This window comes from Pteropus medius, unplaced genomic scaffold (assembly GCF_902729225.1).
Source record: "Pteropus medius unplaced genomic scaffold, Ma_sr-lr_union100, whole genome shotgun sequence".
Taxonomy (NCBI): Eukaryota; Metazoa; Chordata; class Mammalia; order Chiroptera; family Pteropodidae; genus Pteropus; species Pteropus medius.
The window spans coordinates 5,512,219-5,527,706 of NW_024340701.1; the positions used below are offsets into that span (position 1 = coordinate 5,512,219).

At 33.7% G+C, this 15,488-nt stretch overlaps 1 protein-coding gene and 1 pseudogene across 2 annotated transcripts in view; both read right to left on the reverse strand.

The window, feature by feature from the left end:
• The window catches only part of FAF1 (Fas associated factor 1), a 354,641-nt gene that overhangs the window by 172,234 nt on the left and 166,919 nt on the right, over positions 1-15,488 (reverse strand). The gene's annotated exons all lie outside the window — the stretch shown is intronic.
• On the reverse strand, positions 6,323-6,442 carry LOC120622997 (uncharacterized; annotated as a pseudogene).

Here is a 15,488-nt window from a genome sequence, read left to right on the forward strand (position 1 = left end):
TAAACTTGGAAGATAACTGTACACATCAGCGAAATTGAAGAAATGCCCCTAAACACCAGAGAACTATGTTTGAAGCAAACGAAAGATGAAACAGCTTTTGTTGTTACTGATTTTGTCTCTCTCTCACAGGCTAGCTGGAACAAGACCCAAAAGAAAAACAGTGCGAGGTTAACCTCCTATCAGTCAGTCAAGACCTTGTCCTCAAGGGCAATATTTCCTCTCTATACTTTATGGAAACAGTGAGAGAGCCAAGTTTTTCCAACTATTTAATGATCTAATAGATATAAATGTTTTTTTTTATAAACATTTAAATAAAACATCAGTCACTCAATAAATGCTCTTAAAAATTCCCCTTTTCAAAATCAAGTAAATTAATCATTTTGTAAGTCTTTGCAGGAAGGAAAACATAAATTAAGTTAAAAGTCAATCCTAGAAATAACGAGAACCATTATAAGAACATTTTTACAAGTTTTACTTTAACCTAAAACCATTTTATAAAGCTCAATTTTATGTACTACTTCAAAGATTGGCTACATAAACGAATAAACACTTGTACACCAGAAATGTTTTAATTTTTAAGGCTGAATTTTAGTAGACAATTTGATATAATGCAGTAGCAATGTACAAGTTAGTCTTAGACATAATTATACATGTAAACCAAATATTTAGCTACAAGGATATTCATTGCAGCCCTGTTTATCATCACATACACACACACACACACACACACACACACACGCACACACACACACACACACACAACTGGCATAAGCTTAATATCTGATAATAGGATAGTTAAATAAATAAATGAAATACTATGCAGCCATTAATATAATGATGTAGAACCAGGATCAGCAAAGCACAGCCTAAAGGACAAATCCAAGTGTGCTGTATGCTTTTATAAATAATGTTGTATCGAAACACCACCACTACCATTTATTTCTATACTGTCTGTGGCTGCACTACCATGATGGTATAGTTAGTAGAGGCAATAGAATCTGTATGACCTGCAAAGCCTGAAATATTTATTATTTAGCCTTTAAAGAAAAAGTTTGTTGACCCCAATGTAGAACAATATTTAATAACATTAAAAGTCATTACACATTCAAAAAAACTAGGTTACAAAATTATATACCTTTCTGCTTAAGTTATATGTATACATATACATATATATAAAAATGTACATATGTATGTATACTATATGTTATGCACAGAAAAAAGGTATATGACAAATATTAAAATTTCCCTCTGTATTATGGGATTATGACTCATTTTTATTTTCTGTATATCTATCTTTTCTAAGTTTCTATTACTTCTGTAATAAGAAATTTAAAAAAACTTTTTTGTTTTTTCATTCAAAGTAAATATATATACTCGGAGTCAGAACAACCTGGTTTTCATTTTAGCTATGCCACTAATTATCTGAGTGACCCTGAGCAAAGGAAATGAGAAGGATAGAGAAAGGCAACTGAACATTTATTAAGCAACTTCTATAAACCAAGAATTAGGTTTTATGTTAACATATGATCCTTATAATACCTTTTACATGTATTATCTTCATTTTACAAATGAGGAAACTGAGGCTCAGAGACAATAATAATTTGCCAAAGGTTACTCCAACTAGTAAATGGTCAGATTAGGATTTAATTTAATTTAGTTCTGTAGTCTAGATTTTCTTCATGACTGTGACATATTTCCTCTTAGACTGAATTTTCTTCTGTAAAATAAAGGTTTGTAATAAGTTACCTTTAAAATTCTTTCCCACCTGACACTTTCATAGTTGTAATATTTAAGAATTTTCTATGAGACCATTTACACTTACTCTGAACAGTAGGCATTAAGTGGTAATAAGAGTGACCAACTATAAGCAAAAGAGATCACTAGATCTCTGTCATGAGATCCAGTGAGTCTTTTCACATCTGTTCTGCTGCAAGAGGCAATGAAGAGCAGTTACAGACTATAGATTTTGTACTTTTACATGCTGTGGAGGAAGGACAACTGCCATATCAAAGAGCAACTTGTTATTGTTTCAATGTCTGTTGCTGCCTTCACAATGAGAGGGCAGCCCTTGGTGCCACATACAGCTGGGAAAGAAATAGTAGGATAAAAAAAAAAATGTAAGGAAAATATATCGAGGTAAAAGGAGAACAATTAGAACAGTAAGTAAACTTTATCCCGTGAGGGTTAGTAAAGGCTCTTCCTCTTATAAACTTTGGCCCATTGCCTGCTGAGTCTCCACTCCTTACTAATAATGTAAGAACTTTATCTGGAATAAAAGAATATGAAGACATTCACACTGTGGGACTGCTCCCACTACTTTGCCAATATACAGTAAATCAATTATGCCCTATCTTGTTATTCCAGTTTTCCCCCTCTCAAGAGTTGGGCACTCTTGCCAACCCTTGTTCTATGCTTTTGATCTGGATAAGTGAAACTCTGAATCAGATATTTGTCTTATTTGCAACCTCTGTAAGTTCTAAAATAAAACCATCGATGAGGAAGATGTGGGGGCAATACTAATTTGTTTTTTACACAACAGCATTTTCTTTTAAATTTCTCTCTCTCCCTCCCTCCCTTTCTCTCTCCCTCTCTGTCACACACACACACACACACACACACACACACACAATACTGCTCAAATGTCATTCAGTTAGTTAATGCCTAAGTCAGATGATGATGTAGACTTTTTAAAATCTTAATCCATTTCTTCTTTCTTCTTAAAAAAATGTTTTTTTCTTAAAGACCTTCACTTCTATAGCAAACTTCTAAATTTTTTAAATGCTAAACAATCTTACTGCTTTTGGCAAAGACCCATCTTTCTATTTTGATGAAGACTGTGTATCCTCTCCCGCTCTGGTAGCACCACACTGATGATCAGACATGATGTTTATGTTTGCTTTGCTGCTTTATGTTGCCCATCCGGGCCTTTCCCTTTCTCTTGAGCTGCTGAAAAACGTGGTGGGAACCATTAGCAATGGAACCTCAGTCTATAATCAGATGTCTTATAATTTTATCTTTTCTTGTTAACAAAAAAAACGCAAAAAACAAAGACAACAAAGGGACTTAGTGTTGGGGTCTGCCATGAATACTAAAGTGGCCTGGGGGTGTGGCTCATCAAGTGAAAATAAACCATTCAAGTCACCCGTGTCAAGGAGAAAGTTTGGGAACAACTAGGCCAGTGTTTGCATTTGGGACCCAGGAGTCAGGAGAGTTACATTTCCCTTCACTCTACTTAACCAAGGCACCAGAGACAACCTACTTAACCTCTCCTTTTGGAAATACTAAGTAATCTCTTCCAAAGAACACCCCTGAGAGAGAGGTATTTAAAGTGTCTGGTCAGGTTTTCTGATTCAAACGAGCTACTTTCCACAATCAACTGTGAGCATCACTCTCTGAGAGATATGTAGGTGGGAGGGCAGCGAAGATATTTTAAGGAAAGTAGCTGTCTTAGCCAAGAGCAAAGTTATAAGAAGATTGTCACCAATATTACATACCTAGTTAATTTTAGGTGAAGGACATAGAGTTGGAAACTGGTTCCAAATGACAATTTAATTAAAGCTTATCCAAGTGAACTGACACTATGAATGAAAGTAATACTGCACACCAAACCCTAACTAAGGGCTGATGCTGCCAATACTCAGAAGCTCCATACAAGTGGCTTTTAATTAAGGCAGTTAAAATCCCAACCCAAGGATCTCACCGTTAGAGCTGGCTCTGAAATGTAAATATAAGCTATTCTATAAAGGAAAAAAAAAATACCTTAGCATCTTCACTTAATATATTATTAAGATCAGAAATGTTTTTTAATCACATGATTCATTACATAAGCAGGCAATCTAAATAAACTGCCTGAAATCTCCTGTTAAAAAAATTACTCCTATTTATTCATTAACAAAGCTATTCCTTAGCTCATCCCTGCCATAACCTATTCTATTCAAAACCATATGGGAAAGGACATTAAAAAACCGCCACAAACCATGGACTTCTGGTATTAGTGCTACACACTGCATACCCCTATTCATTATTCTACCTCCCTTGTTTAATCTATCATTAAGATTCAGTGACCCTACACTAAATTTAAAGCAGATCCTTCCTTCCTCCCATGCCTAAATTCACATACTTTTCTAGTTGGGGATGCCCTCAAGTATTAACAACTCTACGGGGTTTCTCTAATCTCAGCTCTGAACTATGTCATGCTATAGAACCAAGAAATTGCTGTTTTACATCTCTAACTATGGAGGCTCCCATAAAAAAGGACCATATAATTTACTTAATAAGATAAAGGGAGAAAAATCACTATTTAATAAGTTCTTTTTTTTCCATTGTATATGGTAAGAGGCACATGGAGACACTGTCATACGCTGTGTTGTCTTAAGAGTGAACAACACCTAGAGGGACTGCTTCAACTGTATTCACCAAGATTTTGGAGTTTTAAATAATGGTGAAAACGTCAGGTGTTGACTATGTTAATAAACTGAAAAATAAAGAGAAAAAAGAATCTGTTGATTTAAATACATAGTTGATAAAACAATCGTTTTGGGGAAAAGAGATTTCAAAAAGTTAGTAAGGTAGTATTTCTAAGATATATTAAACTTTGTTTTCAAATTCCAAAAAAAATCTAATGTACAAAGTGGCAAAATAAAGGATATGGAGTGTGTATATGGTATTCTATCAGTACTAACAGAACTCTTTGTGATGACAGAAATGTTCTATATCTGTGCTGTCCAATAGCGTAGCTACTAGCCGCATGTGGCTACTGAGCACTTAAAACTAAAGAACTTAATTTTTTCCTTTAATTTTAATTAATTTTAATTAAAATTGCCACTTGCAGCTAGTTGCTACCCTATTAGACAGTGTATTAAGATTACTTAAGGAAGGAGAGAATTCCCCCCCGAGAATTTATCATTTACATGTATTCTGTAACTATTCTTTCAATTTGAGGATGCTAAAACATACAGTTCCAATTGATACTTATCAGGCTAATTTAAAATAACATTATTAAAAGCAATGAAAGTATAAGTGTGAAAAATTAATTTAGCATAGTATTTCTACCTTTATGTCTCAAGGTCTATAAAGAAATAAAAATGAAATAAAGCATGTAAGTACATAGTTTTATCAATGGTATGTTTTCATGTTGCACCCATCTCTTGGATTTGGTTGCAGCAATAACACTTTTGGCTGTTGAGAGCTCTTGAACTGTCATTATCCCTGAAAACTAAAAGAGTTGGTTCTGAATTCAATTTACTGAAATTTACCCCAAACTATACAAAATTCTGATTTGGTTTTATTTTTGCCCTTTGGTTACCTAATGTTAAGGTCAGATGAATAAAGCATGCACAGCTACGGGCTTTCTACTTAACTTCTGGGTTTGCTATTAAAAATGCTGTTTACCCTCATACCCTTCTCCTTAACCCTTCATATTTCCTTGCCTCTATTCTTCTATATTACAGATTTTTCTCACCTATTGTACAAAGAAATTGCGATGTATATTTTCATGTAATTTGATTTTGGAATTTTGTTACCTTATGTAGTGAGTTCTTCTAAAATACAATTTTTTTTCCAATAAAAAATATTGATAATGGACTATATTATAATCATTAAATATTCAAGATAGTCAAATATTCTTTAGTTAAAAATGTAAGTTTGACTCTAACATAGCTGCCACATTATATGGGTCTAACTATTCATCAGTTCATTCATTTATTCACACAATGGTTACCTGGAAATGATTACAATGATTCAGATGTTACTATAATTAATCGTGTTACCTGTATACCTGGCACTATTTCATTTAAAAGTGATGATTCAAAATTAATTTCTTTCTGGGCCAAGATACCTAATGCATTCATAGGAGTAGAGCTAGAAAGAGACAAGCATAGTGGATGCTATAACTACTACCAGTTTCAAACTTAGTCCCTTATTGATTCAATAAGTTCTCACTGGAATAACTACAATACAGCAAAGAAAGTTCTAGGTGGACAAGATGCTGACCTCTATACTCCCTTAAGGAACCTAGTTGGGGAGAAAATCTGTGAATAGTTATTTACTATACAAATATACTTGTTATAGGATTTTTTTTTAAGTGATTGAATAAATAAATGGAAAAAAATGCAGATGGCACCAGAAAAAAAGAGTTAAGAATTAAATATATAACAATTCTGCCTCCTCACAAAAAAGCAGATTATCTCTTTATTAATGCTAAAAATTAGGGTGACATAAAAAAATTTTATTTTATTATTTTTTTTAGGCGAGGCAACCCTTGATTTACCTCACAGATTCCAAGGATCTTGTCAGCTTACAATCCCTTATTTTTTATTTTTCACACCTACAGCACCTGGTCTTCCTAGGTGGTCTCCCATCCAAGTAACTAACCAGGCCCGACCATGCTTAGCTTCCAAGATCAGACGGGATCGGGCTTGTTCAGGGTGGCATGGCCATAGACTGAAAAATACTTTAAAGAAAATACATAATGTACTGCTATAAAGTGCTAGGAGAATTTCTCACTGGACTTATAAACAACAGATAAACCTGTTCTAAATTTAACAAATAAGTTCACTGAGAGTTAATAATTCGTGAGCATTCATTCAGTTGTCCAGCCACTCGACAAATATCTATTGAGTGCCCACTACAAGGAAGGTACTATTTTGTAGTACAGTAGTCTGCCTTTATCCGTGGTTTCACTTTCCACAGTTTCAGTTACCCATGGTTGGCTGTGCTCTAAAAATATTAAATGAAAAATTCCAGAAAGAAACAACTTCTAAGTTTTAAATTGCATGCTCTTCTAAGTAGCATGATGAAATCTCCCACTGTCCCACTCTGTCCCACCTGTGATGTGAATCATCCCTTAGTCCAGCATATCCATGCTGTAGACACTACTTGTCCGTTAGTCACCTTAGTAGCTGTCTTGGTTATCAGACTGACTGTCTTTGTATTACAGTACATATTCAAGTAACCTTTATTTTATTTAATAATGGACTCAAAGAGCAGTGATGCTGGCAATTCGGATATGCCAAAGAGAAGCCATAAAGTGCTTGTTATATATTGTCAGAAGGTCATTCACCTCATTTCATCTCATCATGTTGACATTTTACCATTTCGCATCATCTCAAGGAGGGTGAGTATAGTACAATAAGATATTTTGAGAGAGAGAAAGAGAAGGCACACTCACATAACTTTTACTGCAGTATATTATTATTATTGTTCTGTTTTTAGTTATTGTTATTATGTTGTTATTGTTATTATTACTTATTGCTGTCAATCTCTTACTGTGCATAAATGTTATCACAGGTATACATATAGATGAAAAAACATAGTATATATAAGGTTTGGTAATATCTGTGGTTTTAGGCATCCACTAGGGATCTTGGAACACATTCCCTACAGATAAGGGAGGACTATCACAGTAACTAAAAAGGCAAAATCTCTGCCTTCATGGAGCTCATCACATTCATTCTATAGTACGTGTATGGTGGGCAGGGTAAAGTAGGGAGAAGGAAACAGAAAAGAAATAAGTGAACATATAAACAAGATAATTTCAGAATTAGATAAGATCTGTGAAGAGTGGTACTAGAGCCCTACCCATCATTCTCAACTTTAAAGGTGTTGAGTCCTGAATGAGAAAGTACTAATCTAAGAATGCTCCAGACAGAGAAAACATGAAATGCAAAGGTTCTGTAAGGTGCTTTACATACATGCATGTATTTTCTAATTCTTACTGTGAAGTTCAGTGTAGCTTTAAATCTTTCTTTACGGAAAAAGCAAATGAAGGTCCAAACTCTCCATGTAAGTAGAAGCAGGATTCAAAAGGAAATCTATGGGACTCTGATGCACTTTTTCTTTTTGCTATGCTTCCCTAAAAACTAAAATTAGGGAAGTTCATTCTTTTTCATAGATCATTACCTCCTGCCCCATTTCTTGACAAAGTTACTTCACACCGTTTGCTTTCTTGGCTAACTCTTCCTTCACAGATTTGGGACAGACATTAGTTCAACTAGTCTAAATAATAATAAATCCCAAATTACTGTCAGGTACAAATTAATAAAGTTTATATTAATAGCTAGCTAAGTCAAAGGGATATTTCAGAGATTCTGATCAAAGATATCTTGTCTTCAAACACAGTTGGGTGTTGTTTGTATGTTTTTGCTTAAGTGAATAGATATTGTCATGCATTCCAAAATAAATGGCAAATGCATTTGATCATATCTTTTGTCATGTTTCACTGCATTATGCCAGTATTGACTAAATGTGAGGATGTCTATTCTTGAAAATTGTGACAGCCTGGCAAGCATATCCAATGAAAGCCTGTTATTTCAGAGCATCTTTCTCTGACATCCCAACATTACCACTCCTTCTTCATGCTGTATATTGAAAAAGATGATGGGAATAGCTGTTGCTAAAGCAGATCTAGACCTTTATTATCTTGTACATTTTAAGATAAATCTGGTAAACCTTCTCTATTTATATATTATGGCTCTTTCATTCATCCATTCAACAAACACTTGTTGAGGGCTTCTTATGTTCCAGACTCTCTGATAGTCACTTAGAGCAGCTTTCTCAAACCCAAGCGTCTAGCAGCCAGATAGGTAAACATAAATGAGTGAATGTGATGGAAAAACAGCATTCGGCCTTAGTTTTGAGGACGCAATACTGGGATGTAGGAGGCTGTGGCAAAGAAGAGAGCATACCTCATCCAAGGAGGCAGCTGATTCTCCAGAAGAGCTGATTGTTGCTATAGAAAATCTGGGGTTTGGTATTGCTAGTATTTTCTGATTCTTTGACAGAAGCCAGAAACCAGGAATCCTGTTTTGTTTTTTAAACGAATAGCCTTCTTTTAAATGTTGGTAATCAGTTCGAATTTAAAATACTCTGGAACCAAAATTAGTAGCCAAACAAAACAGGTTTTGTAGTTGCCAGTTTGCAACCTCTGCAGGAGAGATACAAACACAGATAGAAACACAATATCCTTGCCTTCAGGGAAGTGAAGGTCCCATCCAGAAATAAATATTCATGATGCAATGTGATAAAGATATTGATAAAGTTTTAGGAGAGCACTGAGAAGAAACAATTATAATAGCTACAACTATCGTTTATTACGTGCCAGGGCACTGATCTACATACTTTGTATGTGTTACTACATTTCATGCTCTTATCAACCCTGTGGGTACAGAAATGGCTTTATTATGTAATAGAGCCAGATTTGAACTCATTCTTTACAAATCAAAAACCTGTGGGTTTTTTCCAGCTGTTATCAGGCTACCACCCAATTGCTCCAAACAAAAATCTTAGTTTCTCAAGCTCAAATGATCAACATTTGAAAATGAAACTAATTCCTTTTTCATCTAACTTATTTCAGAAAAAAATTTTTTTAGAAATTCTTTTCAAGTCAATAATCATCCTGGGAGACACTTATAAAGTATATATTCGAGATGTGATTTTAAACTTTAACATTTGAGCTACAGTATATCTTTGCATCGAGAAGTCATTAAAAATGCTGAGATCCCAGTGCATTAAAGATTACATGTACTCAATACGCAATAAAATTTATTAATTTAACTAATTTATTTAGCAGACATTCAAATAGCACTTAATATTTTTAAGCACTTTGCACACATTAACCATTTTCATAAATTTTCTATTTTAAACTGTTTTATTGAGGTATGACTGAAATACAAAAAGTTGCACCTATTTAATACATACAACTGAATGATAAGCATACATCTGTGAAACAATCCCCACAATCTATGCCATAAACATATCCATCACCTCCCATCGTCTTTATTTATTATTAATTATTATCATTTAGTGATAAGAATACTTAATATAAGATCTATCCTTTTGGCAAAATTTTAAGTATACAATACAGTATTGTTAACTATAGACACTATACTTTACAATAGGACTTATTCATCTTGTATAACAAAAACTTAAACACTTAGACTAATACCTTCCCACTTCCTCCTTCCCGAACATCTGGCAACCAGCATTCTTTCTTCTGCTTCTATGAATCTGACTATTTTAGATTTCTTCATAGAAATGGTATCATGTAGTATACATCCTTCTATGACTGTCTGTTTCACTTATAATAACCTGTCTTCAAAGTTCATCCGTGTTATTGCAAATGGCAGGATTTTCTGCCTTTCTAAGGCTGAATAATATTACTGTATGTATAAATCACATTTTCTTTATCCACTCATTCATAGATGAGGCAGCTGAGGCACAGAGAGGATATATAACTTAATGAAGATCACATAATAATAAGTGCTAGAAGCAGTACTCTGACCCAGGCAGCCTGGCTCAACAGTCTATACTTTTAACCACTGTGCCATTCTGACTCTCCATATTTTATTCTGATTGTGACAAACATGAAAAGGGCAATAAATTACACATCGCGACATATACGTGGTTTAAAGTAAATTTAACAATGTGAACCAAGTGTTTCAATGTTGTTATAATTTAATCATTACTACATCACATCAACTGATCACTTTGTAATTCAATAAACACCAAAATAAAATGGTTTGGAAACTATAATATTAAGATAAACCAGTATACAAAGAAAAATGCTTCATTTCATTAGTAATTAAGGAAATATAAATTAAAACAACATTTATACCTTTCAACTGGGAAACAATTAAAAATACTGATATAATCCATTGTTGGTAAAAATACAATGTATCATGCATGCTCCCATACTCCCGGTAGGTGAAGAATTAGGTAAAGCTTTTTTAAGGGGACAATTTGCTGATATCTATAAAAATAAAATATAACCCTCGACTCAGCCACTCCATTTCTAACTAGCTATCGTAGAGAAATCTACAGAACTCACAAAAGAGGATTGCCATGTGTATTTTTTCAGACTTCTGAGTTCCTGAATCGTTTATAATAAAAATATTATTCCTGTACTTTCTAAGTAATTAAAATAAATTTCTAATACTATGATGGAAAACTTATTGTTATACTTCTCAATGTCAACCCGAAGGTATGGATAATTTCTTCATTTCATTTTGTTGCTAAGTTTTGAAAAGTACAGATTGTGAAGCAAATCTAGGCTACATTGTAAATCACAAAAGTAAAATAATTCATTTGCATGTTTTGGATAAGTTAAGGTTATATGATATAGCCACTACCCATTCAAATTTAACACCTGATGTCATGCCCTTTCCCTGCTCTACGCAGCTTTAACCAACTCCCCACCCCTATTCTTTAAGATATATCCCACAATACAAAATCTAAAAACTACATTAGTCATTTCCCCAATCTCTCATAAGTCCAAATAGCATTAGCCTTGTAGCCAAGTGTACAGGGACTGAGTAACCATGCAACTGTACACTCCTGAACTCACAATGTCATTTTTATTTAACTCATGGGTTAGGCAATGTTAAGCATATATCTAAGGGCAAGTTCATTAGTATTTGACCAACGTACTATAGGGAATCCTTTTTTCCTCTAGCCTACACATTTCACAAAACTCACCATTTTTATAAATAAAACAGAAGGAAGAAGGCAAGAACTGGACAATGTGATAAAGTAAAATATTTGCTTTAACAAATATATTTTCCTATGCCAGATTCTTTATCTATCAAATATGATAATAAACACACGGTATGTTGTTTTGTAACTGCTAAATGTTGCAACAAAATTAGGGAAAGGAAGCTGGTTCCAGTTTTTTTAAAGGGTGTACTTATTAGGCTTTGAATATAAACTTCATTCGTTCAACCATTATATGCCATATGCTTTATATGCTAACACATCCCACAGTAACCATATTAAATAGATGGCATTATTTTCACTTTACAGATGAGAAAAATGACACCTAAGGACTTGTCCAATTGATATACCTGCTTCTCCACTCAGACAATGAACAGTCATAGCCAAAACTAAACTATCCTCACATCCAGTCCTCCCTATTTCAATAAATAATACTACCATTCACTCAGTTACTTAAGTCAAAATTTAGGAATCATCTTTCATTTTCCCCTTAATCTTACCATCTATTCCTTTTAATCCATAAACAGGAAGACCACCATCTCTCAGCTAAACTATTACAATAACCACTTTGCCAGTCTAGGTGCTTTCACTTTTGGTTTCTGCAATCCATTCTACACACAGCAGCAAAAATAGTATTTAAAAAAATATAAATTAGATCATGTAATTTCTCTATTTGAAACCTTTAAAAGCATCCTATCGTACTTAGAATGATTTGGCCCTCACTTACTTCTCCAAATTAATAACCTGTTATCTTCTCACCCACCAAGTTATTTGTTTAATGATGAATATGTGACCCAAGCTGAGCTAGTTAAATCAGGGGCAAGAATTCTGCCTTAAGTATGAGAGAGGCAAATTTCATTAAAGTTACCAAACTGGCAGAATAAACTCAGAGCTTTACATAGTAGTCACTGTACCAACACCACTTGGAAAGATACTGACAGAATAAAGGTAGTTCAGAAGAAAGCAGAAGCAAGAGATGGACATAGAGAGTAGTGTAGGCTGGTTTGTACGAGACATATCACTTGCATTTATTTATTATTCTTACTATATGTCAAGCACCATACTGGGCAGACCCTAAGAGGATTTGAAGATAAAAGAAGCCTTTTTTCTAGGTAGATTGGAAAAATGATGTTTCCTTAAAATGCAGCTACTTTCACACCTCTATGCTTTTCCCTTTTGCTCATGTGGAAAATTCTTACTCATTTTAAAGGTCCACCTCAAATATTGCCTCTTAAAATGGCTTTCTTCCACCCTGTAGAGAAGGTTATCCCAGTTCCTACAACCTTCCAACAGATTTGTTACAGCACTTACTAAATCATCTTTAATATGTGTGAGTTTATCTCCTTAGAAAGCCCACATGCAAATTATCCTTGTGCTATAAGTTGCAATATGATGCTTAGTACATGGTAGGAGCACTATATTCGTTGAATGCAGGACTCTATATTTCTTTTTTTATATAGGTAGATCTTTATACAAATGCCCAAATTTAAGACATACATTATTAGGTGCCAAAAGAAAGTCATAAACAAAGAGCCAAGAGGAAAAAGTCATTCTATCTCTGTGAAAAATTAGAGAAAAGTTTATAGAGGTAACACACTGGAGCACAGACCTTAACTTTCTAGATATGGACATGGAATGTAAAAACAGAGCAGAAAAGAGCATGGACAAGCAAAAGTACAGGAAATTACAGGGGTATGTCTAAAGAATGTATGTCAAAGCAGCCCTGAATGGTTGGAGCTGGTGGTGAACAAGGTGGAATAAAGGTGAGGTTGTTTGTTATTAGCTCATAATAATGTTCAGACACGAATACAGCAATTAGTATTACTCTGCAAATATTTAGGGGATAGAATCAAGCACCCAATGGATGTTGAATTAGACCTTAACTTGCTACCGAATACTATACTAGATATAATACTGACAAATAAGAAAGACATACCCACTCATCTTCTGAAGCTTATAGCAAAAAGAGAGCAATGGACACAATGGTAAACATTTTTCACACAATTCAGGCAATAATACATCTTAAATTAATATTAAAAACATGTATTGAGTGCTTATAATGTTTTAGGCATTGTGGTAAGAGCTTTAAATGCTCTACTGAAGATGATCTTCATAACAAACCCTTGAGATAGGTCATCATCTCAGAGATGAAAAAACAGGCATGGAAAGGGTATAAATGGCTATCTAGTATAAAGGGCTCCATCAGTATAAGAGAGAAAGAGAATGAGTTTGACTGGAAAATTTTCTTATAGGCAGTAAAATTTTGTTGTAGCTGTTGAATTAGGTGCTTGGGTTATGCCAGAAAATAAAAAAGAAATGGTTTTGCTGCCATGAACCCTATAGTCTAATAGGAAAGACAAGTAAGCAAATACATTATTACAACTACGATCTGTCCTATGAAGGAAATAAACTAGGTTCAGTGACAGAAACTAGCAAAGGAGGGGAGATTTCATTAGGTTGGGGGATGGTGGCAGAGAAGGGCTTTCTAAGCCAACATTTCATTTGAGACCTGAAGAATGAGAAGCAAACCATGCAAAGAATGTTCTAGATAGAAAGGTAAGAGGTAAGCAAGAGACCTATGCATTTAGTAAACGTGATCATTGTCAGTAATAATTTCTCAGTAAATTCTACTTTATTTCTACCAGTTGTATTTCAATTTAGTATTGGTAAAAGCACATATTTACTGATTAATAAAATCATAACATGCAGTTAAAATGTAAAAGCACATAGTTAAATAGAAAATAGTTGGTAATTGCTATATATTTACAAATGTATGTGTATGGCACATATTTAAAATGCAAATACTAAAAATAGTTTCTATACATGCATTTAAGTAGAGTCTAATCCATATATTTTGGCAGTTAGGATATCTAATAAAACTACCACACAGACTGACAATAAAGTCCATTTCTGGTAAATGACCTAAACAGAAATAAGTTCTAGAGCTTAGAACTTGTACCTTTATTTCAAAATAAGTAATATGTTAGCTTAAGATAAAATCTAGCTAAAAAAGGAAAATCACTTTCACTGTGATATATCTAATAAACATAGTAGGTTCTCGAGAAATCATTTGTTTCATATGGAACTAATTATCATACAGAATTAGGGGTCTTAAAAGATTAAAACAGTATTTTCCAAGTTGAGGAAATGTTAAGCCCTGATAGTGTGTAACAGACTGATAACAGGAATATCTAATTAATGTTCTGTAAAACTAATGTTTGAGTATTATTGACAATTAGCTTTATCACTAAACATTAATTATAATTTTTTAGTTTTGTTTCCTGCTACGCATTATTTAAATAAGATGTATTTTACAGAAAGGATACCTTCAAATGGAAGTTTTAATACTCTGTCATGTTATTTAGGAAATATTTTGACAATCTATCACAGATTCTAAGAACTTTAGAGCCAAAATTGACCTACGAGATCATCTGGTCAAAACTACTACTCAATACAGTAGTCTCCATAACAAAAATCTCCCTCAAGTGATCAGAATTTTGAGAGAATTTCTATCCTCTCCAAGATGCTCAGATAAACTTAAAGTACTTCTGATTTTCCCATTCCTGCAGTCAAGCACAGAATTTAAGTGAACCAATTACATATGGAGTCCATAGAAAGCCATTCTATATGGTAACCTGAACAGTTGCTTCTACAGGTATAAACCAACCACATGTTATAGATCACAGATACTATATTCAGAATTCGAATTATTTTTATAAAATGCCTTAAAAAAGAAAACTCTTTCTTAGTTGCGTGCTTCTTTTCTAACAAAATTTGTGATGCTTGACTTTGTCTAAAAAATGAAAAGTAGTTAATTTTGTGTTTTGATGTATTGTACACCGCAAATGCTTATCAGTCTTTGGAAATGATTCAATAGTATTCTTGCACACACACACTTGCAAACAAATACTAGCATACTATAAATTTTTAATCCAAATAGGAATCTCCCATTTTTCTGGACAGCTTCTATCTCTTAACTTTTCCATAGAATAGACAAGGTT